The 26,694-nt window shown below is 45.2% G+C and overlaps 1 long non-coding RNA gene across 1 annotated transcript in view; it reads right to left on the minus strand.

Moving 5' to 3' along the window:
- Positions 1-15,718, minus strand: part of LOC144365025 (uncharacterized) — a 66,000-nt gene extending 50,282 nt beyond the window's left edge. Inside the window, exon 1 of the long non-coding RNA XR_013423287.1 lies at positions 15,167-15,718. This is a non-coding gene — a long non-coding RNA (uncharacterized LOC144365025). The remainder of the gene's footprint in view (positions 1-15,166) is intronic.
- Between the last annotated feature and the right edge of the window lie 10,976 nt (positions 15,719-26,694).

The raw sequence follows: 26,694 nt of genomic DNA on the forward strand, positions 1-26,694 counted from the left end.
CTTTGGAATTGGCTTATTTCACTTACTATTTCCAGCTCCATCTATTTACTAGCAAATTCCATAATTTCATTCTTGATTAAGGCTGAATAATATTCCATTGTATATATATACCACATTGTCTTTATCCATTCATCTACTGAAGGACATCTAGATTGTTTCCACAATGTATCTATTGTGAATTGTGATGCTATAAGCATTGATATGGCTGTGTCCCTGTAGTATGCTGTTTTTAAGTCCTTTGGCTATAGACTGAGGAGTGGGATAGCTGTGTCAAATGGTGGTTCCATGCCCAGCTTGCCAAGGAATCCCAATATTGCTTTCCAAATTGGCTGCTCCAATTTGCAGTCCCACCAGCAATGTATCAGTGTAAATATTTCCCCACATCCTCACCAACACTTATTGTTGTTTGTATTCTTAATAGCTGCCATTCTGACTGGAGTGAGACAAAATCGTAGAGACTCATGCTATGTAGCAGGCAATCTTTTAAGAGATGGGTCCTGAGACATTTACAAATTCCCAGAACCAGAAATACCATTATAGCATGGAATTCCTCCCATAAAGTGCAGCCAAGTATTACTCAAACCTTTTAATTAACTCCTTAAGACTTATATAATTCTGTGAATTGAGAGCTAGGCTCATTAATAAAGCTAATAATAAAATTATGTCTGGAAAATTTATTGAAAGTTTGTGAGTTTTCTCTCCTTACCTCCTCACAGAATGCATGACAAAATTCATCATATGCATCCAAACCACTTATCCATGTGGCATTCCAACTTCATAATTCATCCTAAATTTCTATTCTGAATAAGCACAGATTTCTTCACTTTTTCTTCAGCTGTGGGCTGATACTATTTGCTGGTTAGATTTAGAATGTTTTTTCTGTTAACTTGTTTTGCTTTTTCCCTGTTTCTTTGTTTAGAGGGGGCATTTTCCAAAAGAGATAGAGACTTTCCTGTTTCACAACAGGTACATGGATGGAAACATGAGCTAAGAACTATAAAGTCAGGCTGAGATGAGGATACTTGCTGCTGAACAGGCTCAAGCCCAGGTTAAATGAAAACTCTGCAAACCATGTGTACATTGACACAAAGTTCCAATTATTACATTACGTGGACCACTGGTGTTCCTTGAAAGCAATCAAAACTGCATATGTAAATTCTCTAAATGTCTAAGGTGTTATAATGAATTTTAAAATATGCTAATATAATCTGCAAATATATAGCCTTTCTAAAGGGGGGTGGGAAGGAGAATAAATTGGTGAGAATTAGTGAGCCCTGTGAAAGGGGCTGGGTTATTTGCTTTACAATTTAGAGACATGATATCATTTATTTAATTCTTCCAACAACTTTTTTTGTTTTGCTTTTGTTCTGTTCTGTTTTTGTTTTACTGCTATTCATCCAACTAAGGCCTTGCTCAGCCCAAGTGTGTACTCTACTGCTAAGCTCTACCCCAATCCTCTCCCAATAAATTTAGGAGTTAGCTATATGATTAGCTATATGATTCCTAATTTTATTTATTTTTATTTTATATGACAGTGGAATGCATTGCAATTCTTATTACACATATAGAACACAAATTTTTCATATCTCTGGTTGTATACAAAGTATATTCACACCAATTTATGTCTTCATAAATATACTTTGGATAATGATGTCCGTTGCATCCCACCATCATTTCTAACTCCATGCCCCCTCCCTTCCCCTCTGTCCTATCTAGAGTGCCTCTATTCCCCCCACTATGAATCCTATCCCACTATGAATCAGCTTCCTTATATCAAAGAAAACATTCAACTAACTTCACTTAGCACTATCTTCTCTAACTCCATCCATTTAACTGCAAATGCCATGATTTTATTCTCTTTTATTGATGAGTAAAATTCCATTGTGTATATAGGCCACTTTTTTTTAATCCATTCATCCACAGAAGGGCATCTAGGTTGGCTCCACAGCTTAACTATTGTGAATTGTGCTCCTATAAACATTGATGTGGCTGTGTCCCTGTAGTATGCTGATTTTAAGTCTTTGAGGTATAAATCAAGGAGAGGGATAGCTGGGTCAAATGGTGGTTTCATTTCCAGATTTCCAAGGAATCTCCATACTGCTTTCAAAATTGACTGTACCAATTTGCAGTCCCACCAGCAATATATGAGTGTACCTTTTCCCCCAAATCCTCACCAATACTTGTTGTTGTTGTCTTCATAATAGCTGGCATTCTGACTGGAGTGAGATGATATCTTAAGAGTAGTTTTGATTTGTAATTTCTCTAATTGTGAGGATGATGAACATTTTTTCATGTATTTGTTGACTGATAGTATATCCTCTTCTGAGAAGTGTCTCTTCAGGTCCTTGGCCCATTTGTTGATTGGGTTATTTGCTTTTTTGGTGTTTAGCTTTTTGAGTTCTTTATATACCCTAGAGATTAGTGCTCTATCTGATGTGTGAGGGGTAAAAGTTTGCTCCTCGGATGTAAGCTCTTGGTTCACCTCGCAGATCATTTCTTTTGCTGAGAGGAAACTTTTTAGCTTGATTCCATCCCATTTATTGATTCTTGGTTTTAATTCTTGTACTATAGGAGTTTTATTAGGGAAGTTGGGGCCTAATCCCACATGATGAAGATCATGGGCTACATTTTCTTCTATTAGACATAGAATTTCTGGTTTAGTTCCTAGGTCGTGATCTACCTTGAGTTGAGTTTTGTGCATGGTGAGAGAGACGGGTTTCATTTCATTTTGTTGCATATTGATTTCCAGTTTTCCCAGCACCATTAGTTGAAGATGCTATCTTTTCTCCAATGCCTGTTTTTAGCCACTTTGTCTAATATAATTTTAGTTTTAGGGGTTAGTCTCTGTGTCCTCTATTCTACTCCTCTGTTTTAGTGCTGTTTTTGTTACTATTGCTCTTGTAGTATAGTTTCAGGTCTGGTATAGTGATGCCACCTGCTTCACTCTTCCTGCTAAGAGTTGATTTAGCTATTCTGGGTCTCTTATTTTTCCAGATGAATTTCATGATTGCTTTTTCTATTTCTATGGGGAATGCCATTGGGATTTTGATCGGAATTGCATTAAATATCTAGTGCTTTTGGTAATATGATCATTTTGATAATATTAATTCTGCCTATCCAAGAGCAAGGTAGATCTTTCCATCTTCTAAGGTCTTCTTTCAGTTCTTTCTTTAGGGTTCTATAGTTTTCATTGTATACATCTTTCATCTCTTTTGGTAAGTTGATTCCCAGGTATTTTATTTTTATGAGGTTATTGTAAATGGGGTAGTTTTTCTCATTTCCTTCTCAGAAAATTTGTCATTGATATACAGAAATGCCTTTGATTTATTGGTATTGATTTTATATCATGCTACTTTGGTGAATTCATTCACTAGTTCTAGTAGTTTTCTGGTAGAGTTTTCTGGGTCTTCTAGGTATAGAATCATATCATCAGCAAATAGTGCTAATTTAAGTCCTCTTTTCATATTTTTTTTCCTTTAATTTCTTTCATTTAATTGCTCTGGCCAGCTTTTCAAGAACTATGTTGAATAGAAGTGGTGAAAGGGGGCATCCCTGTTCCAGTTTTTGGAGGGAATGCCTTTAATTTTTCTCCATTTAGGATGCTGTTGGTATGGGGCTTAGCATAGATCGCCCTTACAATGTTTATATTCCTGTTATCCCTTGTTTTTCTAGTGTTTTGAACATGAAAGGGTGCTGTATTTTTCAAATCCTTTTTCTGCACCTATTGAGATGATCATCTGATTCTTATCTTTGAATATGTTGATGTGATGAATTATATTTACTGATTTCTGTGTGTTGAACCAACTTCCATCCCTGGGATGAATCCCACTTGATCATGGTGCAAATCTTTTTGATATGTTTTTGTATTCAATTTGCCAGAATTTTATTGAGAATTTTTGCATCTATGTTCATTAGAGATATTGGTCTGAAGTTTTCTAATACTCTACAATTTCCAACATTCTACAATTTATTTCAGGAAATAGAGAAACAGGCCACTCTTCCAAACGCGTTCCATGAAGCCAATATCACCCTGATCCCCAAACCAGGCAAAGACACATCAAAGAAAGAAAACTTCAGAGAGAGCATGTTTTGAAATAAATTCTTTCTTCAGTCAGGAGAAAAGGTGCAAGAGTGAATTGGTAATACTTTTAGGTAAACTGCAACTTGTTTCTTTTGAAAATATTTTCTTATTTATTTTTATTTATAAATTACAGTGGGAATGCATTACAATTCTTAGTACATATACACAGCTCAATTTTTCATATCTCTGGTTGTACACATAGTACACTACAACTTTTAAAATGCGATGGAAGAATGGGAAAAAAATCATATTTGGGTTACTGGAATTTCTGCAGCAATGTAGACTATAAGGCTATAGTTTCAAACACATGAACCTTAGCATATTAAAACTTATGAAAGGTCTTAGGCTTCATTGAAATTGACTCTATTTTACTCCCATCTCAAATATACTTTAAATAAAACAAAGGAAAACTTATATTCTTTAAGCTCCTCTTCAAGCTTATTATGTACATTTACCAATTATATGAAAAAATCAGATGCCAACTGGTTACAAAAGGCAAGTGAAACTAAGGTTAATTTTTTATCTATAACTTCCATGTAGAAATCCACATAGAAATATAACTATATTTTAAATCTAAAAATCTACCTATGCATCTATATATTTACACATATAGACATCAAAGAACACATCAGATGTCCACTGATTTACAGATAGTGAAGTCTGTAATATTATATTGTAAATAACACTTCTTTCACTCAATTGCTTGGACCAGCTTTTTCACAACATACTTTAAAAGATGGTATGAGGAATGTGGAAAATACAAGTGTCATGGTTTAGACATGAGGTGTTCTCCAAAAGCTCATGTATAAGGCAATGCAAGAACCACCAGAGTGAAATGATTAAATTATGAGAGTTATAACCTAATCAATGCATTAATCAACTGATGTGAATTAACTAGATGGTGACTAAAAGCATGTATCGTGTTGCTGGAAGAGATAGGTCACTGGCAGCATGTCTTTGGGGTTTAGATTTTGTCCCTAGTGAGTGGAGCTTTCTTCTCTGCCTCTTTGCTGCTATGTCCTAAGCTGCTTTCCTGTATCATGCCCTTTGGTCATGGTGTTCTGCCTCACCTTGAGCCCAAAGCTATGTAGTCAGCCAACCACAGACTGAACCTCTGAAACTGGGAACCAAGTTAAACTTTTGCTCCTGTATGTTGTTCTTGTGAGGTCTTTTGTTCACAGTGATGGAAAAGGTGACTAAAACAACAAGGAAGGAAACTTTGGTAAAACAGCTAGTTCTAAATTAAAACTGAAAACTCAAGGAAGGCCAAAGTGTGGAAGGGTACTTTATGGGTACAGCAGTGGGCTTACATGGAGAGCCAGGTTAGTGGAATAGGCTCTGCTCATGTTCAAGGCCCACTATGGGATTTTCTCATCTATTCTGTTCTTTCGTCTTTGGCTTCTGCATGAACCTAAATAAACACAATCTTTATCTAGAGGGGTATGTTCACCATATGGCATGGGCCCAGTTATTAGTTTCAGAGAGAAACCAAGTGTTGAAATTGACTGTGGACATGGTGGTCTTCACAGCCTTTGAGGCAGATTGTTTGCTCAGGGTGAGGAGCTGGCTGCAGGGAGGAGGCATTTGCCTCTGCTGCTGAATTTATATTCTCCAAACAACTCTGTTCAGCTTTCCTATAGCAAAGGAAATCTCCTTCCATATGATTTCCATCATATGACTATCTCGGCCCTTCTCCATGAAAGCCCCTCAGATGTTTGAAACAGGTACAAAACCATCCATCTTGTAGCCCAATTTATCCCTCTACACCTTGCTTTTATGCACCTATATACCACTGCCTCCTTCAATAGGTGTCTCCTCACAATCCTTTTATTAGAGTATAAAAATAATCAATGACTAATGTATAAAATCCAAAGATATAATACTCTTAACTTCTTGAAGTTTGTTTTATCTATCTTAATTCCTCTCGTAGATTACTGATTGTAAAGTGGATTAGTGTGGTCTAGAAGTGTGTGGTCCAGCTGGAAAATTGAATGTGTCACATAGACAATATCAGGAGGACAAAAAGTAGTTGTCTGAATTAAACTGGGTGAAAATGACATTGAGCTGGCTGATGATAGATAAGTGGAGGAATAAGGTAAGCCTGGCCACAGAAGATGCTCAATGAAGAAAAGAGGTAGAAAAAGATACATGTTGTTTAGAGAACAGTGTGAAGTCAGTCTGGCAAATGGGTTATATGAAGGAGACGAAAAAGATTAAACTATAGCTCTAGTGGGGCAGGATTTATTTCTGTCCAAAAAGTTCTAGGAATACATGCCATTATTATATTTAAGGAAATGAATAGAATAAAATTTTTGTTGTTGCAATGTCATTCTGCTGGCAGGGTAGAAAAAGAATTGAAAGGAGCAAGCTGGGATCAAGAAGAGGTCACTTAGGAGGTTATCACAGAGACAGACATGGAGAAAGCTAGAGTGGCAGCAGTGTGGGAATGAAAGAAAGTAAAAGTACTCAAGAGGAAGAATCACTATACCTGGTGTCTGATCAAATTTGAGGGGTGAAAATTTCTGGGAATCCAATGCCTGGGACAATTTGAGTAACTTAAAGATACTCAGAGTGTTTAAAACAGAGGTTATTTCAGAAAAGAGCCAAGAAATAAGACTAGAGGTAGGACTGAGCCTGGTGCAGATCCATAAAACAGGGGTAAAAGACTTAGAACTTCATTCCCAGGACAATGTGAAGGCTATGAAGAGTGATCAGCTGAGTTTCTAGATCAGGGCTCCATTTCCAAAGAGCTCATTCAGGCCACAGTGTGAACATGGAATTGGAAGAAGGGGTGAGATGAAGACAGAGATAAGTTAAGAGTATTGCAATTATCCACATGAGAGAACACAGTAGCATGGATAGAAATGGTAACACAAGAGAGTGTTGTATTAGAAATATTCAGCATGAATTCCAAGATTTAGTAATTGATGTGATTATGATATTGTAACACAATATCCAGCATCCAGTACACATACATTCTGGGCCTGCAATGTGTTCCACAGTCTACAGGGCTTAGTCAGATCACAGGAGGTAAGGTCATTTGAAAAGGAAGAGAGTTAGTTTCTACTTGAGGTAGGAGTATCCAAGGATGGTGGGATATACAATTCTAAAGTTCAGGAGAAGTACTGAGCTAGAGATTAGATTTGGAGATCATCTACATACATGTGGCAATTGAGACAATCAGAGTAGATGAGGTTGCAGGGAAGACATCTATAGGCTGAGAGGGGAAAAAGATCTAGATCAAACACTGAAAAACAGAAATTAGTAAATTTTCCTATTGACCAGAATGGGCACTTAAATCTACAGATGATACCTATTGTTTCTAAATACTTACCTCCTAAAGAAGATTGTCAGTAATTTTTTCCCCAAATATTATCACTATGGCTTACTGAGAATTTCAAATTTGTTCCTACAACAATCATCCTGAAGTGGATCTACCATGAAACTAATAAAGCTTCAAACACAGGGTTCCTCACTTGCACTGGCCTCTTCTGAAGTATTTGGTGGGGACTTAATAATGTATTACCAAGTCTAATGTTTTTATAAGGTTTGCAAAAGTAAAATATGGGCATATCTCTGTACTATTGCATGTTTGGTTCCAAATCACTGCATAAAACAAATACAGCAATAAGTTCAATCACATGATATTTTAGTTTCCCAGTGCATATCAAACTTAGGTTTACACTATACTGTACTTTGATAACTGTGCTATGGCATTAAGTCTGAAAAAAAAAATGCACATGTCTTAATTTGGAAATACTTTATTGTTAATAAAATAAAAAGCTAATGATCATCTGGGCCTTCAGTCAGTCCTCATCTTTGTGCTCCTGGTGAGTTTTGCCTGGATGATGATCATTTTTGATCAGGGTGGTGAATGCTGAAGTTTGGGGTGCCTATGATAATTTATTAAAATAAGACAACAATGAAATTTTCCTCTCATGAAATACTTCTACGAAGCACACAATGCTGTTTTTAGTATTTTATCCACAGACCTTCTTTCAAAATTGGAGTCAGTCCTCTCAAACATTGTCACTGTTTTGTCAAAACAATTTTTGAAATATTCTATGTCCTCTAACACAAAATTTCCACAATATTCATAGCATCTTCACCAGGAGTAGATTCTATCTCAAGAAACAAGTTCCTGTTCTCAACCATTAGTAGATACTCCTCAACCAATAATGTTTTATCATCAGATAACAGCAATTCTATCACAACTTCAGGCTTCACATCTAACTCTGTCTTTTACTATTTCCACCAGGTACTTTCTCCATGGGAAGTCCTGAACCTCTCATAGTCATCCATGGGGGTTGGAATCAAGTTCTTCCAAATCAATGTCAATGTTGATATTTTGACCTCCACCCATGAATCATGGATGATCTTAATGACATAGAATGATGAATCCTATCCAGAGTGTTTTCAATTTACTTCCCCCAGAGTCATCAGCAGAATCACTATCTAGGGTATCTGTAGCCTGACAAAATTTATTTCTTAAATCTTGAAACTTGAAACTACTCCCTGACCCATGGGCCACAGAATAAATGTCATGTTATTGGCCTGAACACAATATTAACCTCAATGTAGGTCTCCATCAAAGCTCTTGGGCATTTTCAATGAGCAGCAACACTTTGAAAGGAATTTTTTTTTGTAAGCAGTAGGTCTCAACAGTGGGCTTATGACATTCAGCAAACCATGTTGTAAACAGATGCACTGTCATTCAGGCTTTGTTGTTAATAAAATCAAAGTAAAGCAAGCTTATTATTGCAACCAGCTGGGCTGCCTCTCTCAACAAAATTGTGGGAGCTAAGGACAGCACTGCAACTTCTTGCAGCCCAGCTTTATAGCCCAAAAAGTTACACAAAGAGGGTTACAGATAACAAAGGAGCATAACACAAATGCTGGTTTACATTTTTGCTGGCACTGATATCAGAATTTTTGAAGGTCATTAGAGCCTCAGAGAAGGTTATTATGTGGCCAGGGAAGGCCAGGATTTATGAGGCATCACTAAGGTTTAGGAGAGGGTTGTTATCTGGTCAGGGAAAATGGGGAATGGGTGAGTTCAAGACATGAGCAGGCATTCCAAGCAGGTTTACAACATCAAATTATGGCCAGGCTATACAGACATCCTAATATTTTTACAGAAAACAGAAATGAATCCTTCATAACATGTGATAAGCTGGCTTCTGATCTAAAGAGAGAATTAGGCTATGTATATCAGCTCATATTGTATCTTTTCACATCATCTGGTATTACGCCAGCCATTTATAGATCTGTTTTTCTTACTACACTGTTAACTGGGAAAAAATACAGATTTATTCAGCTATAATTCACATAGCATACAATTCACCCATTTAAAGTGAATAACTGAATGATTTATAGTATTGTCACAGAGTTGTACAACCATCACCACAAACAACTTCTGAACATTTTTATCACCCCCACTGGGAATCCTATGCCCATTTGCACTCACTTCCTTTACTCCACCCTAGACTTGAGCAACTACTAATTAACTTTCTATATAGGTCTTCCTATCTAAACATTCCAAGTAGATTGAATTATCCAAATGTGATATTTGGTGTACATGTAATCTTTTGAGGGCAGAAACCAAGACTGATTCTTAGAAGAAGGAGTTAATGATAAGGACATGTGACATAAAAAAAAAGAGAATTTGTTTGGAGTCAGACAGGTCTGAGTTAAAATAACAATTCAGTTTTTACTAGCTGTGTAACTCTGGGTAAGTCGCTTGATCCCTCAGTTCATTGATCAATACAATGTGGATAACAATATCCTTCTTAAAAGATTGTTGTAAGGGTAAGGAAGAGGATATGGAAAGTTCCTGAAGAAGAGTTTGCTCAATAAACCGAAGTTGTTATTTGTACTTATTTGTACACCCATAGCACATGGCACAGTAGATCATAAGGTAGCTTTCTTTTGTTTCTCAGCCACTGTTCTTCCTCAGAAGAAAATTAATCTAGACAATACAGGGAAACAGTGAAGCCAATAAACAACGCTAGGATCTGAGATCAGAAGGAAGGCAATTAGCCTTACTTCTGAAGATACTTAGAAAAATCAGCTCATCCATCTCAACTTCTAGTTTTCAGTTGCATATACTTATCATGTAGTATTCATTTCTGCTTTCCTTATGAGGGGACAGTAGAAGCCTGAATCACACCTGAAATTCTCCTTAAGACAGATGAGCAATACTGTCTGAATCATGAGGAGAAAGAAGTATAGAACCCTTTCACAAAACACATTTTTATCCATAAGAAGGAAAATCCAATCATCATGACAATTAAATTATATCTAGAAATATCCAAATAAATTACAAACCTTCACCTTCTAACAATTAGGGTCCCTCATAGAAAAGAAAGGTATTCACATACTAATTCAATTCCAAAACATAAACAGGAAACAAAGAGACAAAAGTCACAATAATAAGTTTGTTTGCATCAGACATCTAGTAGAGGATATATATCATTTAATTATGAGCCAGAAAGAAACTGAGTAGTATACCTTCAAATAAAAAGGGTATACAAGTAATTCAGTCACTATGGAAAAAAAACACGACAGGATGCTTAAAGAAGAAAATATCTAATTTACAAAGGATAATAGTATAAGTTATAGGAGTTTTCTATAGGAATTAATTTAAAAAAATAATAATCCTACAAATTATGGCAAGAATTTAAAAAATATTTATTCAGAAGAGATAATGTAGCAATTGACTATTACAGTAATTTGAATTAATAAATTCCAGCCCATTAAGTAGGCTGAAGAAATTTTCAAACTTAGCCATGAGGCAGGATCCATTATTAGGACAGAAATAAGCTGAGCATTTCTATATGAAATGGATCTTGCTCTTTAATTTACCCTTTCCCACACTTTTCAAAAACTTTTCTGATAACAAAATTTAAGCAATACTATCTGAATCCAAAGAAAGAGGGCCAGTAAGTTTTTCCATTCACTTGTTTCTCTCAAAATCAGACAGAAAAAGATAAACAGTAAATACATATCAGTTTTTAATATATCTAGTTCCTTATGCTGGTGGTCTGCTCACATGTGTTCATGAACAAGTCACTCTAAAACCTCATGCCATCTCCTCTCCTCCCTTTGTGAAAAGAAATGCTCTGTCAAGGCAGAAAAACTTGAGACCTTGTTGCTGGTTTACCATATAACCTAGCTATCACACTTCTGAGTATATCTCCAAAGGAAACCAAATCAGTGTATGAAGGTGATATCTGAACTCCCATGCTATTGCAGCACTGCTCACAATAGACAAGATACAGATCAACAGATGTGTGTCCAGCAGCAGATAAATGGGTTTAGAAAATCTGTTATATGTTATTATGTAATCTATAATTATGTATTGTTATTATGTGGAATATTATTCAGCCATAAAATAATTAAATTCCATCATTTGGAGCAAAATGGATTAAACAGGAAGACATTATGCTAAGTGAAATAAACCGGATGCAGAAGGACAAATACTGCACATTCTCACTCTTAAGTAGAAGTAAAAAAAGCTGATCTCCAAGAAGTTGGTTAATCGGTACAACAATAGTTACCCAATGATAATAATCCCAATCCAGCTCCAGGACTTGGCCACCAAGGAAGGGAAGCAATGTTTACATTTTGACTGGGCTTCTATTTGCATAAGAAACTTTCTTATACTAAGACAGATGTTTAATACTGAGCATCTCTGAAAATGGTCCTTCAAGCTCTAACAAGCTTAGGAACTACATGGGGGGAAGGGAGAGGAAACTGAAGGGGCAAGATATTGGCATTCAGTATTACCCTAATCATACCTAGAACCGAAACAACCAACAAGAAACTCACTGTAGAAAATGAACAGAATACAAATCTCCTCTCCTGTAAAATTATGGAATAGAAAAATTATTATTCATCAAGTTTCTGGGTCCTCTCTAACATTCACAATGACCTAGGTACTTATCCCATCATTGAATGTCTACATCAACTTTCTGTTGCTGTCAAACCACACAAAATCAAAACTTAGGGCTTGGATTAGTTTTTATGCTTTTTAACATTTCCCAGGAGTTTTGTTTCAAATGCCAAAAGTCTGCTCCCCAGGCTAGTAATCATTAGAAACCTGCCCTATCTTTGGCTTTTCCATTGACTGGTTACTTGACCCAGATGAGTGGATATTTTTAAATTTTTCTAGTTTCTCTTTCTTGAGATAGGAATGATAATATAGTATTTATCATTTGCCTTTAAAGGGTATGGTAAATGTTCTTCAATCTTATGGATATTCTTCTGAACAAATATGAAAAGGCATTTCATATTCAAATATTATGACACACACTAATACGATATTGAAATAAAACATTAAAGTAATAGCTCCATGGCATTAGCTAACACAGGTGGTAGTCATGAATATACATACATTCCAACCATCAGGCACCTTATAACTGCCCAAGTTCCTTTTCTTCTTTGGAATGAAGAAGCCAATGGTCCATTCAATGTATTCCTTAGTCATCAAAATATTTTACATTCCACCAAAAGACTGTTGCCTGTGACTCAGGTATTTTAAAAACTGATCAAGGTATCCTCTAGTATCTAACATCGCTATTTGCCTTAGATAGGTATATAAATCAGACTTGCTACTTATTATTATAAAGGTTAGTTTGATGTGAAATCTAAGTCAAAGGAGCAGAATTATGGAGAAATGGAAAGTATATTTAATCCATTCTACATGCATTGTCATGGGGCTCAATTCACCAAGAATTGTTGTGGCCTTAAAAATACAAGGATCTCAGTAAAAGTGAGGTATGAGATAGGATGACCTCTGTGCTTACCTTGTTAAGACAGCTGTAAGGAATGACAGGAAGGATTTTAGAATTTAAACCCTCTCAAAAAACTTCAATTTCAATTTTGTCTGTTATATAATATTAAACAAATTATTTAATTGCTCTGAGGTTTCTTATGTATAAAGTGGGAACAAAATTGTTTTTGTTGCAGTCATCAAATCAAATATTCATTTGCTTATATTGTTCATTTGTAGCTCTGCCTCTGAGTTTTCTTGAGGGTAGGGACTAGTCTTATTCATTTCTACACCTTGAATACCTAACACAGAAAAAAACACTCTGTTAAATTGTATTGAATCAACTATACGTACCATTACAGCTCTTTGATAACACATTTTTTATCTTTCTAAAGATAAAAATGCCTGTTATAAACTCAGATTATATGGCACATTAGATTACTGCTCAGTAAATCTTTACCATGACCTTCTCCTCAAGGAGAAATTCTCCTACCCCTTGAATATATGCTTGGCTATGTGCCTTGCTTTGGCTAATAGGATTTTAGTGGCCATGAGTAGAGGCTTGTCTTGGGATTGCTCTCTTAAGTTCCTGCCTTCCACCAAGAGAGGAGCATGCTACGGGGTAGCCCCTAGTCCTGAATGGTGGGAGATGCCAGGAGTGAGGCCTTCCTGAAGCCACATTGGATCAGCCAATCTTCAACCGACTTAGATGTGTCAGGCAGAAATAGTACTCTATGCCACTGTTTTGGAGTGTTTGCTACACAACATTACTGAAGTACACTTGATTAATAAAGATGGTGTTTGATTAAAGAGTGTGCATCATTTTCTATAGTATTACTTCTAAAACTGGACTATAATTTTAATCCAATGGGTCCATTTTCGAGGTCAACTCAGTAGATTACCTAATTATTGTAAATGTGTTATTTGTTTTTCAAGTAGTATAATGAAGCACCTCTAGGTGCATCTCCTTTATGATCATCCAGTGATGAGACCACCAGTTCATACTGGAAAGTTTAGGTCCAAAAGTCACTATGGCAGACATTCACTTTTAGTAGAATCCCAGGAGCAAGTCATGATTTGTTTTTTCAAAAGGAAAACAATGACTTTATAAAGTGGTCTGAGCCTTGTTCTAAAATCCTAGGGACCCATACTGATTCTGTCATCTGGACTTGCTGCAGGCTCTATTCATATTCCTCATCCACTCTGGATACTCAAGCCCCTTGCTGTCCACTGGTTTAGAAAAGCTTAAATAGCATAGCCTCTTATACTGAAGTCTGGCCAACCCTGGAGTTTGTTTTCATTTGTCTTGCACTAGGCTCCACTGGAAACATTTTTGGATGGTGATTAAATGAGTCAGAGAAGATCTAATTCAGTTCATCTTGCTTCAAAAAACAATGCGATCAAGCAACTGCACATAATCAACTGGAAACTTAAGAGAAATTTTTATATATAGATAGTTCTAGAACAAACTTCTCACTGTTTAAGTGAACACAAAATACAGGTTCAGGTGGTAAATATTTTAAAAAAAAAGTCAGCCTAACTTTTCAACCTAGTGAACTTTGAACATTTTAAAAGACACAACTTTCAAAAATATCAATTCCAATGATCCTTTAAAAGTAAAGAAAAATGAATACTATAAGGAAGCCATTAGAACCCTGGGAGAAGGAAAAGCAAAGACAATACACTGAAAAGTGCCTTTCGGAAAGGTCAAACCAGCTTTGTCCTGTTTAACCTCTCAAGTAGATAAAAGAACTAGCTGTAAGAATCACAGCATTGTTCCAGTGCTAGAAAAGGAAAGTTTGGTAAAGGATACACAAAAAGAAACAACAGGAATTCAATAGAATTTACCCTAGAAGTGACAGAAAAAAAAGTCAATTCTGACACTTTGAACTCAGTTTTTGATAGAGTCCCAGGCCTTCCAACAGTTTTAGATAAACCTAACTTTTAAAATCAAAATATATCAAATGGCTAGCCTCTCCTTGACAGTCAAAATGTCACGTTCCATTCTGCATTTGATTTTAAAAGCAAAAATAAGCCTTTCTAATTTTCAGTTTTTGAAAACTCAGATTCACTGCTGAAAGTAAACCACCAAATTAAAAATTAATCGCCAAATAAGAAAGGATTCCTATTCCACCCAATAGCGACCAAGAAAATGACATGCTCCCATTCATCCCTAAAACTTCGCATAGTTTCTTAATAATTAAGAACTCTGCTCATCACTAGGGAACTATTCCTTGCAAAAGCCAAAATCGCCATTGCCCCTAAATACCAAAGACAAGAGAGGGAACCCTTGTGCATTCCTAGAAGCTCACCCAGGCAGCTCGAGGGTCAGACGCCATGGCTCCATTCCCAGCATAGGGGCAGCCCGGGGGATGATCCATCCAAGTCCAGCGGTTCCAGGTCGCTCAGTCCTTTCCTCTGGTCCTGCAGCGCGCCACTGGCTAGCTGCCCCAACTGCTCTCCCAGCACAAGGAGAGCATGGCCTGGCCTCCAAGGCCGGGGACCTTGAGTACCGAAGCCCAAGGGAGGAGGCCCACAACCGCCACACACGAGGGCACCACGAGGGCGCTCCAAGGTCCGGTAGGACTCGACCCCCTCGGCAGTGGGCACGCGGGGGCTGGGCCACGTGCGGGAGACCACCTGCGAACCAAGAGGAATGGCTGGATGAGAAGGTCCTAGACGCGAAATGGCCCAGAACAATCGTTCGTGGGCCAGGAGTAAAGGACCAATCGCAACCTGCGGCCAGGAATGCGGACAGCTGTCTCGCTTTCGGGTACCGCGCGCTGACCACTGTGGTGGTCGAAGAGGACTGAGGGTGCGGGAGAGGAGGGCTGCCGAGCTGCTATGGCGGGAAGCCCCGGCTGACGCGGGAATTAGACAAGAGGACGCAGCTGGGCGGCCGGCGAGGCGCGGCCCCTACTGGGCCCCACCGCGTGGCCGAAGCGCGTATGGCGCGAGGCAGCAAATTCACTGGACCGCGGGCCGCTGAGGGCCCGGCCCCGCGCCCGCCCCTCCCCAAGAGGCTGCCTGGCCCGGAGCCGAGAAGCAATGGGCAGCCTGGACCAGGGTGCCCAGCTGGCCGCAGCCCGCACTCACCGATCCGCGGTCCCACCGCTGGCGCCGGAGCCGTTGGACCTCCAACATCCCGCCTTGCCCGGTCATCTCGCGCCCCCTTCCGCAACACACCGCCCACAGCTGCACGAGGTACGTCGCCTCCCGCCGGCCGCGGTCGCAGCCACGCCCCCTCCGGGGGCGGGGCCGACTGAAGCCAGAGGGGGAGGATCAGCATCTCCAACCAGAGACCACTCACAGGGCCGCTCCATGAAGATTGACGAGCGTCTGGGCCAATGGGGAACCAGTAGGAGTGCGGAGCACCGGCGAAGGCGGGTGGGCGATTGCGCAGGAGGTGGCACTCATCCTTAGTCCTCAGCTTGGGAATGAGTCTTTGGCTGTATCTTCTTCCGAGTGGAAAGGTGAGGATGGTTTGGGTCGAGTTCTCGGCAAGTACCTTTATGTTTCCCCCGGTTGCCAGGTACCCAGTATAGTCCCTTGAGTTTCCATAAGACCCTAATCTTAGCTGAAATTTGAGGGCTCCTGGAAACAGGTCTGTCTTTCTGTAGGTTGTCAAACATCCTGCCCGGTTGAGGTTTCAATTAACCCTGAAAGAATTATAGCCCTCTTGCCAGTTGGCTTTATACCCTGTCCAAATCTGGTAGCCTTCTGCCTTCAAAATCTTACCCTCTTTCCCTCTGCAGACTCTTCTTCCTTTTATATTAGTCCCATTTCTAATTTCTGTTCGCCTTGCGTGAGAAAAGCCTCAGTACCTATTAAAATATATTCCTGAACCTACCAACCTAAGTAAGCCCTGGCATAGGGAAACATAGCCAGGTGGTACCAGGTGACTGATGCAAAACTAGACTTAAGAAAAAGGAGGAAAGAGGAAAGGCAAGGAAGAAAGAAAAACAAGTATGCTTTCCTAGGTCTGGAAGAAAATGAGTTTTTAAATATCTTACAGAAATGTTATATGTATTTTATATCCATGTGTCTTTTAAATTATTTACAAATAACATCACAATATGAAAAAGCACTCTTAGGAAAAGGATTTCAAATCCCAAGAAAGAATCCAAGAAAACCTAATTCATCTTATCTTGCTCTTGTCTTCACCAGAGGTGTGATAGGTATGATAAAGGTCCACATCTGTTCCAGCTAGTTACAAAGTAAAAGCTGGGGGCAATGCGTAGTAATTGATAATTATAGCAAAATTCAAAGTATCAGAAGGACAGTGGAAGAAATCAAACACTTCCCTATGCCAATCTATTAATCTACAGCAGTTTCAAAGGAAAGATTTTTAAAGGTCTATTTTAAGATGACATATACTCAGTTTGTATATCATACCAACATGAAATGTACTGATAATTAACAAGGTAAGTAGGATTTTAATGAATGATTGCAATGTCCTAGTACTTGAAATATTGATACATGATAAATTGCAGTAGAATTCAAAGGTACATTGACATTCAAATAAAAATGATTTTACTTCCTTTCCTCTTCATTTACCCAGGAGAATTGCTGCCATGTCTGTGTTTAGGTCATTGATTGAAAAATATGAAGCCATGGGATACCCAGAGTGTGTTTTCAGAGTTGCTAGTTACATTTTTCTGGCCTCTCCTTTCCTCAGTAACCCTGCCTTACATGAATTGCTGCTAGGCTTAGTTGGCACCCCTATTAACCTTCAGTCACATGGTCCTGTTTTTTTTTTTTTTCCTACAGGTCTTCTCCAATTAGATCATTAGTTCCCTGAAAGTAAGGTCCTTATTTTAAACTCCTCTTTCCTCCCCTCAAAATGGCTAGTTCAATACTAGACATGTAGTACATAGAATTCTACCCTTACTATTGTGTCCATAATAAAAGATTGTTTCAAATATAGTGCTCCTATGAACCAGTCCTCTACATAAAAATTACTTAGAGTATTCTTGTTAGGGGGCTAGTGCCTACCACTGAAGGGTGTCTCCCCCTTAGAGAGCTTGAAAAAGTATAACTGAATCAGAGTGTATTGGTTGTCTGTCCAGAAACTTGACTAAAGTGCTTATCAGGGGCGTATCTTTTCCCAAAACAGAAAGACTAGAGAGAGTCCCAGGCCTTCTGCAGCATCTTCATGGTGCCACACGTCTTAGGCTCCTTGTAGCCATTGGCTTTCCTGCCCTTGTCATGGTGCTTTTGCCTTCAACCTCTGATGATGGCTATTCCTCTTCTAGGCATTTTGTCACATGCAGGTTAAATAGTGTGGGCGGTATTGGGAGAGAGGCAAAAAGCAAAAGATGAAAAATATTCATGCCAATTAAATCTGCCCATTTAACAGTCTTTCCTCTGTTTGCCTCTGATTATCAAGACCCATGTCACATGACCATCCCTGTCTGCAAAGGAATCAGAAATACTATTTTAAACAGGATTTTGTTTGTAAAACGGAGGAATGCAGATACTAGGTGTGGAAATATTAGCACCTGCTATAGTTACTGAATAAGTGAGTTTGTGATTGAGCTCTATTTATTTCATCAGGAAGAACTACTTTTTTAAAATGCCACTGAATTTTCAACGAAAAGACTAACCATCTGGGCTGGGATTGTGGCTCAGCGGTAGAGCGCTCGCCTAGCACAGGCGGGACCCGGGTTCGATCCTCAGTACCACATAAAAATAAAGACATTGTGCTGTGTCCATCTACACCTAAAAAATTAAAAAAAAAAACTAACCATCTGATTTTAAAATGAGCAAAAGATCTGAACAGACAATTCAAAAAGTAAGTATGATGATATACAGACGACAAATAAGCATATGCTCAACAACACATATCATTTGGCAATTGCAAACTGGAACAATAAAATATAACATACCTACTAGGGACGAAAAAAACAAAAAAGCCAAATGCAGGCAGTGATACAGAGCAATAGGAACACTCATTCATTGCCACTGGAAAAGATGCAATCACTTTGGAAAACAGTTTGACAGTTTCATATAAAGCCAGGTATAGTTTTACCATTGGACCCAGCAATCACATTTCTAAATATTTGCCCAATTGAGTTGAAAATGTTTTTCCCTTTTTATTCATTTGTTCTTTTCAGGGATACAAAAATGTAGAGTGTATTTTGCCATAGATACATGGAGTATAATTTATACTAGGATTTCATTGTACGTGATGTGGAGTTTCACTGGTCATGTATTCATATAGGAACATAGGACAGTGATGTCCAATTCATTCTAACATCTTTCCTTTTCCCATCACCCCCTCCTATTCCTATCCCCCCTTCCTTCCATTCTTTCCCCTTGTCTAATCCAATGAATTTAAATTCTTTACCCACCCCATTGTGTGTTAGCATCCATATATCAGAAAGAATAGTAGGCCTTTGCTTTTGGGTATTCTCTTATTTCACTTAGCATGATATTCTCCAGCTCCCACCACTCCCCGGGTCGAGGAGACTCCCCTCGAGGGGCGAGACCTCTCCAACCAAAGTGTTGGCGGGAGCTTCCACCGCACACCGGGTCCAAGAGAAGCCTCCAACTGAGGAGTCTGGGGGAGCTCTCACTGCACACCGAGTAGAGGGGACACCTCCCCTCGAGGGGTGAGAACCTTCCAACAGTTGGGGGGAGCTATCACCACACCCCAGGTTCGAGGGGACACCCCACTCTAGGGGCATGACCCCTCCAGCCGGGGTGTCGGGGGAAACTCCCACCACACCTGAGTCGAGGGTACTCCTCCCTCAAGGGGCGGGACCCCTCCAACCGGGGTGTAGGGGAAGCGCCCACTGCACACCAGGTTGAGAGGATTCCCCAAGTGAAGGAGACTCATCTCCAACCGGGGTGTCCGGTGGAGCTCCCACAGCATCCCGGGTCGAGGGCAGTCCCACAACGAGGGAAGTGATCCCTCCAACCGGGGTGTTGGGGGATCTCCCATCGTCCCCTGGGTTGGGGGGACTAACCCCTCGAGGGGCGAGACCCCTCCAACCGGGGTGTCGGGGGAGCTCCCACCGCACCCTGGGTCTAGAGGATACTCCCCTTAGGGGCAAGACACCTCCAGCCAGGATGTTGACACCCCCAGGTCGAGGGCAATCCCCCCTCCAGGGGCGAGATGCCTCCAACCGGGGTGTCAGGGGAGCTCCCACCACACCCTGAATCTAGGGTACTGCCCCCACTATGAGAGAGACACCTCCAACCAGGGTGTTGGGGGGAGATCCCACTTAACCCGGGGTCGAGGGGACTCACCTCTCGAGTGGTGAGACCCCTTTACTCGGGGTGTCGGGAGGAGCTCCCAGCACACCTTGGGTCAAGAGGACGCTTCTCCTCTACAAGGTAGACCCCTTCAATTGAGGTATCAGGGGGAGCTCGTACACCACCGCACCCCAGGTCAATGGGACTCCTCCCTCGAGGATGGAGAGACCTCTTACCCGTATGTCAAGGGGAGCTCCCACCACACCTCGCCTCTAGGGGACTCCTCCCTTGAAGATGGAGAACATTCCAATCGAGGTGTCAGGGGGAGCTCCCACTGCACCCTGGGTCGAGGGGACTCCCCACTTGAGGTTGGAGAGCACTCCAACCATGGTGTAGTGGAAAGCTCCCATCGCACCCCGAGTCGAGGGGACTCCCCCTGCTCAAGGGTGAAGATTCCTCAAACTGAGATGTCAGGGGGATCTCCTACTGCACCTCGGGTCAAGGGGACACCTCCCTGAGGAGGGAGAGCCTTCCAACCGGGGTGTCTGGAGAGCTCACACTGCATCACAAGTCGAGGGGTCTCCATACCTTAGTTGGGAGAGCCCTCTAACCGGGGTGTCGGGGGAGCTCCCACTGCACGCGTGTTTAGGGTACTCCCCCCTCGAGGGTGGAGGGCCCTCCAACTGGATTTCTGGGGGTAGCTCCCAATTCACCCCTGGTAGAGGGGACTCCCCCCTTGAGTAGCAAGACCCCTCCAACCTGGGTGTCGAGGGAAGCTCCCAACGCATCCGGGGTTGAAGGGACTCCCCCCCCCCAAGGGGAGAGACCCCTCCAAACGGGGTGTCGTGAGGAACTCCCGCTGCATCTTGGGTCCAGGGGACACCCCCCTCTACCGGGTAGATCTCTCCAATTGGGTTGTTAGGGGGAGCTCATACACCACCAAACCCAGGTAGAGGGGACTTCCCCCTCGAGGTGGGAGACCCCTGCAACCAGCGTGTCGGGGAGACGTCCCACCACATATCGGGTCAAGGGGACTCCTCCCTTGAGTATGGAGAGACCTCCTACAGGTGTGTAGGGGCTGCTCCTACTGCACCTCGCCTCTAGGGGACTCCCCCCTTGAAGATGGAGAGCATTCCAACTGGGGTGTGGGGAGGCAGCTCCCATCACACCCAGGGACGAGGGGACTCCTCCCTCAAGGGTGGAGAGCCCTCCAAACGGGGTGTCAGAGGGAGCTCCTACCACACCCCGCATCGAGGGGACTCCCCGGTTGAGGGTGGAGAGCTCCCCAACCAGGTGTCGAGGGGACTCCCCCTTGGAGGGTGGAGAGCCCTCCAAACAGGGCGTGGGTGTGTGAGGAAGCTCTCTCTGCACCCTGGGTCAACCCTGGGTCGAGCGGACTCCCCACTTGAGGGTGGATAGCCTTCCAAATGGGGTGTCAGGAGGAGCTCCAACCACACCCAGAGTGGAGGGAACTCCCTGCTCTTGAGTGGAAAGCCCTCCAGAGGAGTATCGGGCGGAGAGCCCTCCAACGGGGTGTTGGGGGAGCTCCCACCACAACCTGGGTCGAGGGGACTCCTCCTCCGAGGATGGAATGCCCTCCAAACAAGGTGTCTGGGGGAGCTCCCACCACACCCCAGGTCAAGATGACTCCCCCCCTTGAAAGGGGAGAGCCCCCCAAATGGGGTATCATGGGGAGCTCACAACGCACCCCGAGTTGAGGGGACTCCCCACACGAGAAAGGAGACCCCTGCATCCGAGGTTTCGGGGGAGCCCGAAAGGCATCAGGAGTCGAGTGTACTCCCCCCATGAGGGGGGAGACTCCCCAACTGGGTTGTCTGAGGGGAGGAGCTCATATACCATTGCACGCTGCGTCCAGGGGACTCCTCCTTCGAGGGTTGAGAGACGTCCAACCCGGGTGTCATGGGGAGATCCCATCGGGATGTTGGGGGGGAGCTCCCACAACACCTGGGGTAGAGGGGACCCCGGCAGAGGGGTGAGAGCCCTCCAACATGGGTGTAGGTGGGAGCTCTCACCACACCCAGAGTCCAGGGGACCTTCCCCCGAGGTTCGAGAATTCTCCAACCAGGGTGTCGGAGTGAGCTCCAACCGCACCCCCAGTCGAAGGGACTCTCCCTCGGACACGGGGGGAGAGCCCAAAAACTGGAGTGTCGGAAGGAGATCTCAATACACCCCGGATCGAGGGGACTCCCACCCCGAGGGGGGAGAGCCCTCCAACCGGGGTGACGGGGGGGGGGGGTTCCCAATGTACCCCAGGTCGAGGGAACTCTTCCCTCGAGGAGCGAAAGTCCTCCAACACGGGTGTCAGGAGAGCTCTCACCGTACCCCAGGTGGAGGGGACTCCCCCCTCAAGAGGGAGACCCCTGCAACCGGGGTGTCAGAGCTGCCCCGCACTCTAGGTCGAGGGGAATCCCTCATTGATGGCGGAGATCCATCCCGGGATCATGGAGAGCTCCCACCAACACCTTGGGTTAAGGGGACACCCCCTCGAGAGGGGAGACACTTCCAACCCGGGTGTTGGGGTGAGCTCCCACCACACCCCTTTTCCAGGCATCTCCCACCTCTACAGAGGAGACCCCTCCAACTGGGGTATCGGGGAGCCCCCACTGCACCCCAGGTGAAGGGGACTCCCCCTTAAAGGGGGTAGACCACTCCAACCAAGGTGTCGGGGGCTATTCTTTCCACACCCCAGGTCGAGGGGACTCCCAGCTTGAGGGGCAAGACCCCTCCAACCCAGGTGTCTGAGGGAGCTCCCACTGCACCCTGGGATGAGGGGCCTCCCCCCACCAGGGGCGAGACCCCTCAACCAGGGTGTCATTGGGAGCTCAGATGGCACCCCAGTCGAGGGGTCTCCACCCCCCCAGAAGCGAGAGAACTCAAACCGGGATGTCAGTGGAAGCTCCCACCACACCCCAGGTCTAGGGGGCTCCCACCACAAGGACCGAGAGCCCTCCAACCAGGATGTTGGAGGGAGTTCCAACCACACCCCGGGTCAAAGGGACTCCCCCCCTCAGGTGGGAGAGCCCTCCAATCGGTGTGTTGGGGGGAGTTCCCAATACACCCTGGGTCAAGGGGACTCCCCCCCAGGGAGGAGAGCCCTCCAACTGGGGTGTTGAGGGGAGCTCCCACTGCACCCAAGTAGAGGGGACTCCCCCACCGAAGGGCAAGAGCTCTCCAACCAGGTGTAAGGGGGAGCTCCCAACGCACCCTGGGTCGAGAAGACTCCCCCTTCGAGGGGCAAGACTTCTCCAACCTGAATGTCGGAGGAATCTCCCAATGCACCCGGGTTGAGGGGACTCCCCCTCTCAAGGGGAGAGACCCCTCCAACCAGGGTGTCGTGAGTAGCTCCCACTGCACCCCTAGTGGAGGGGACAGCCCCCTCTATTGGGTAGACCCCTCCAATTGGGTTGTCAGGGGGAGCTCGTACACCACCAAACCCAGGTAGAGGGGACTTCCCCCTGGAGGTGGGAGACCCCTGCAACCGGTGTGTTTGGGGGATGTCCCACTGCACATCAGGTCAAGGATGGAAAGACCTCCTACCTCTTACACACCTCCTACCGGTGTGTAAGGGGGTGCTCCAACTGCACCTCGCCTCTAGGGGACACCCCCATTGAAGATGGAGAGCCATCCAACCAGGGTGTGGGGGGAGCTCCCACTTCATCCTGGGTCGAGGGGACTCCCCCCTCAAGGGTGGAGAGCCTTCCAACCAAGGTGTCGATGGGAACTCCCATGGCACCCCGGGATAGAGGGGACTCCCCTTGCTCGAGGGTGGAGAGTCTTCCAACCCGGGTGTCTGGTGGAGCTCCCACCACACCCGGGTCGAAGGGACTCGCCCCATGAGGGGGGAGAGTCCTCCAACCAGGGACACCACACTCCTGGTAGAGGGGTCTCCACACCTGAGTTGTGAGAGCTCCCCCAACAGGGTGTTGGGGGAGCTCCCACCGCACCCCGTGTTGTGGAGACTCCCCCCTCGAGGGTGGAGAGACCTCCAAACCGGGTGTCAGGGTGAGCTCCCACCACACCCATGGTCGAGGGGACAGAGCCTTCCAAAAAGGGTGTGTGGGGAAGTTCCCACTGCACCCCAGGTCTAGGGGACTCCCCGCTGGAGGGTGGATAACCCTCCAAATGGGGTGTGGGGGGGAGCTCCCACTGCACCCAGGGTCGAAGGGAAATCCCCCTGGAGATGCGTCAGGGGACTTCCTCCCAAGGGGGGAGAGCCCTCCAACCGGGGTGTCGGAGGTAGCTCTGAATGCACCCTGAGTTGAGGGGACTCACTCTCCAAGGGGAGAGAGCCCCCCAACAGGGGTGTCATGGGTCTATGGGACTCCCACCTCGAGGGGCAAGACCCGCCAACTGGTTGTTGAGAGGAGCTCATACTGCAGCTTGTATTGAGGGAACTCCCAGCCCGAGGAAGGGGGGAGCATCCACCCCTAGTCCAGTGGACTCCCCCCCAGGGGCTCTACCGCTCCAACCGGGGTGTCCGGGCGAGCACCCACCGCACCCCTGGTTGATGGGACTCGCCCCCAGGGGCGAGACCCCTCCAACTGAGGTGTCAGAGAGAGCACCCACCATACCCCAGGTTGAGGGGACTCCACCCCAAGGGGTGAGACCCCTTCAACCGAGATGTCAGGGGAGCTCCCACCGCACACCGGGTCGAGAGGACTCACCCCTCGAGAAGCGAGAAGCGAGAACACTCCAACCCATGTGTCTGGGGGAGTTCCCAATGCACCCCGGGCCGAGGGGACTCCCTCGTCGAGCGCCGAGACCCCTCAATCCGGGTTGTTGGCGGGAGCTCCCAACACACCTTGGGGCGATGGGACTCAGCTAGAGGGGCGAGAGCCCTCCAACCGGGGTGTCGGAGGGAGCTCCCAAAGCACCCCGGGTCGAGGGGACTCCCCCTTCGAGGGAAGAGACCGCTCCAACTGTGGTGTGGGGGAAGCTCCCAACGCACCCTGGGTCAAGGGGACTCCCCACTTGAGGGGCAAGACCCCTCCAACTGGAGTTTTGGAAGGAGCGCCCAACATACCCCGGGTCCAGGGGACTCTCCATGGAGGGGCGAGACCCCTCCAACTGGGTTATTTGGGGGAGGTCCCACCGTACCTTGGGTCTAGGGGACTCCCAGCTCAAGGGGCCGAGACCCTTCTAACTGGGTTGTCGGAGGGAGCTCCCACCTTACCCCGATTCTATGGGAATCCCCCCGAGGGGGAGATCCTTCCAACCAGGGTGTCGGGGGGAGTTCCCAATGCACCCTGAGTTAGGGGACCCCCCCTCGAGGGGGGTAGAGCCCTCCAACAGGGATGTCGTAGGTGCTCCAACACACCCCAAGTCGTGGGGACTCCCACCTTGAAGGGCGAGATCCGGTGGGAGCTCCCACCGCAACCCCGCTAGAGGGGACTTCCCCACCAAGGGGCGAGACCAATCCAACCGGTTTGTCAGGGGGAGCTCCCACCACACCCCAGTTAGAGTGGACTCCCCCATTGAGGGGTGAGACCTCTCTAACCAGGTTGTCAGGGGGTGCTCCCAATGCACCCCAGGTCGAGGGGAATCCCCCTCTGAAGGGGGAGATCCCTCCAACTGGGGTGTCGTGGGGAGCTCCCAATGCACCCCAGGTTGAGGGGACTCCTCTCGATGCCCAAGAACCCTCCAACTGGGGTATTGGGTGGAGCTCCTAATGCACCCCGGGTGGAGGGACTCCTCCCTAGAGGGGTGAGACCCCTCCAATTGGGGTGGCGGGGGGAGCTCCCAATTCACTCTGGGTGGAGGGAATTTGCCCCCCAAGGGGCTAGAGCCCTCCAACCGGGGTATCGGGGGAGCTTCCACCACACCCTTTGTCGAGGGGACTCTCCCACTGAGTGGTGAGACCCCTCAAACCAGGGTGTCATGAGGAGCTCCCACCGCACCCCTGGTCATAAAGTCTCCTCCCCCAAGGGAAGAGAGCCCTCCAACCCCGGTGTCTAGGGGAGCTCACATGGCATCCCGGGTGTACGGGGGACTCCTCCCCCTACGGGTGAGACTCCTACAACTGGGGTATTGTGGGGAGCTCCCACCGCACCCTTGGTCAAGAAGACTCCCTCCCCTGGGGGGCTAGAGCCTTCCAACTGGGGTGTGGGGGAGCTCCCACCACACCCCTGGTCAAGGGGTCTCCCCCCGGCCGAGGGGGAAGAGCACTCCAACCTGGGTGTCCAGAGGGAGCTCCCAACACGCACACTGGATGGAGGGGACTCCCCCGCTTTGGTTCAGACCCCTCCAATTGGGTGTCGATAGAAGCTGCCAACGCACTCGGTCCAGGGGACCCCCCCGTGGGTTCAGACCCTCCAACCGGGGTTTCGGGGGTAGCTGCCAATGCACCCCTGGTTGAGGGGACTCCCCCACCCCCAGGGGCGAGAGCCGTCTAACCGAGGTGTCGGGCGGAGCTCTCACCGCATCCCGGGTTGAGGGTACTCCCACTTCCAGGGGCAAGACCCATCCAATCCAGGTGTTGGGGGAGCCCAAAGCGCACCCCGGGTCGAGGGACTCCCCAACCAAGGGGGGAGAGCACTCCAACCTGGATATGGGGGGGAGCTCCCAACACATCCCAGGTCTAGGGGACGCCTCCCTGGTGGGTTCAAATCCCTCCAACTGG

Source organism: Ictidomys tridecemlineatus, chromosome 6 (genome assembly GCF_052094955.1).
Source record: "Ictidomys tridecemlineatus isolate mIctTri1 chromosome 6, mIctTri1.hap1, whole genome shotgun sequence".
In the NCBI taxonomy this organism is placed as follows: Eukaryota; Metazoa; Chordata; class Mammalia; order Rodentia; family Sciuridae; genus Ictidomys; species Ictidomys tridecemlineatus.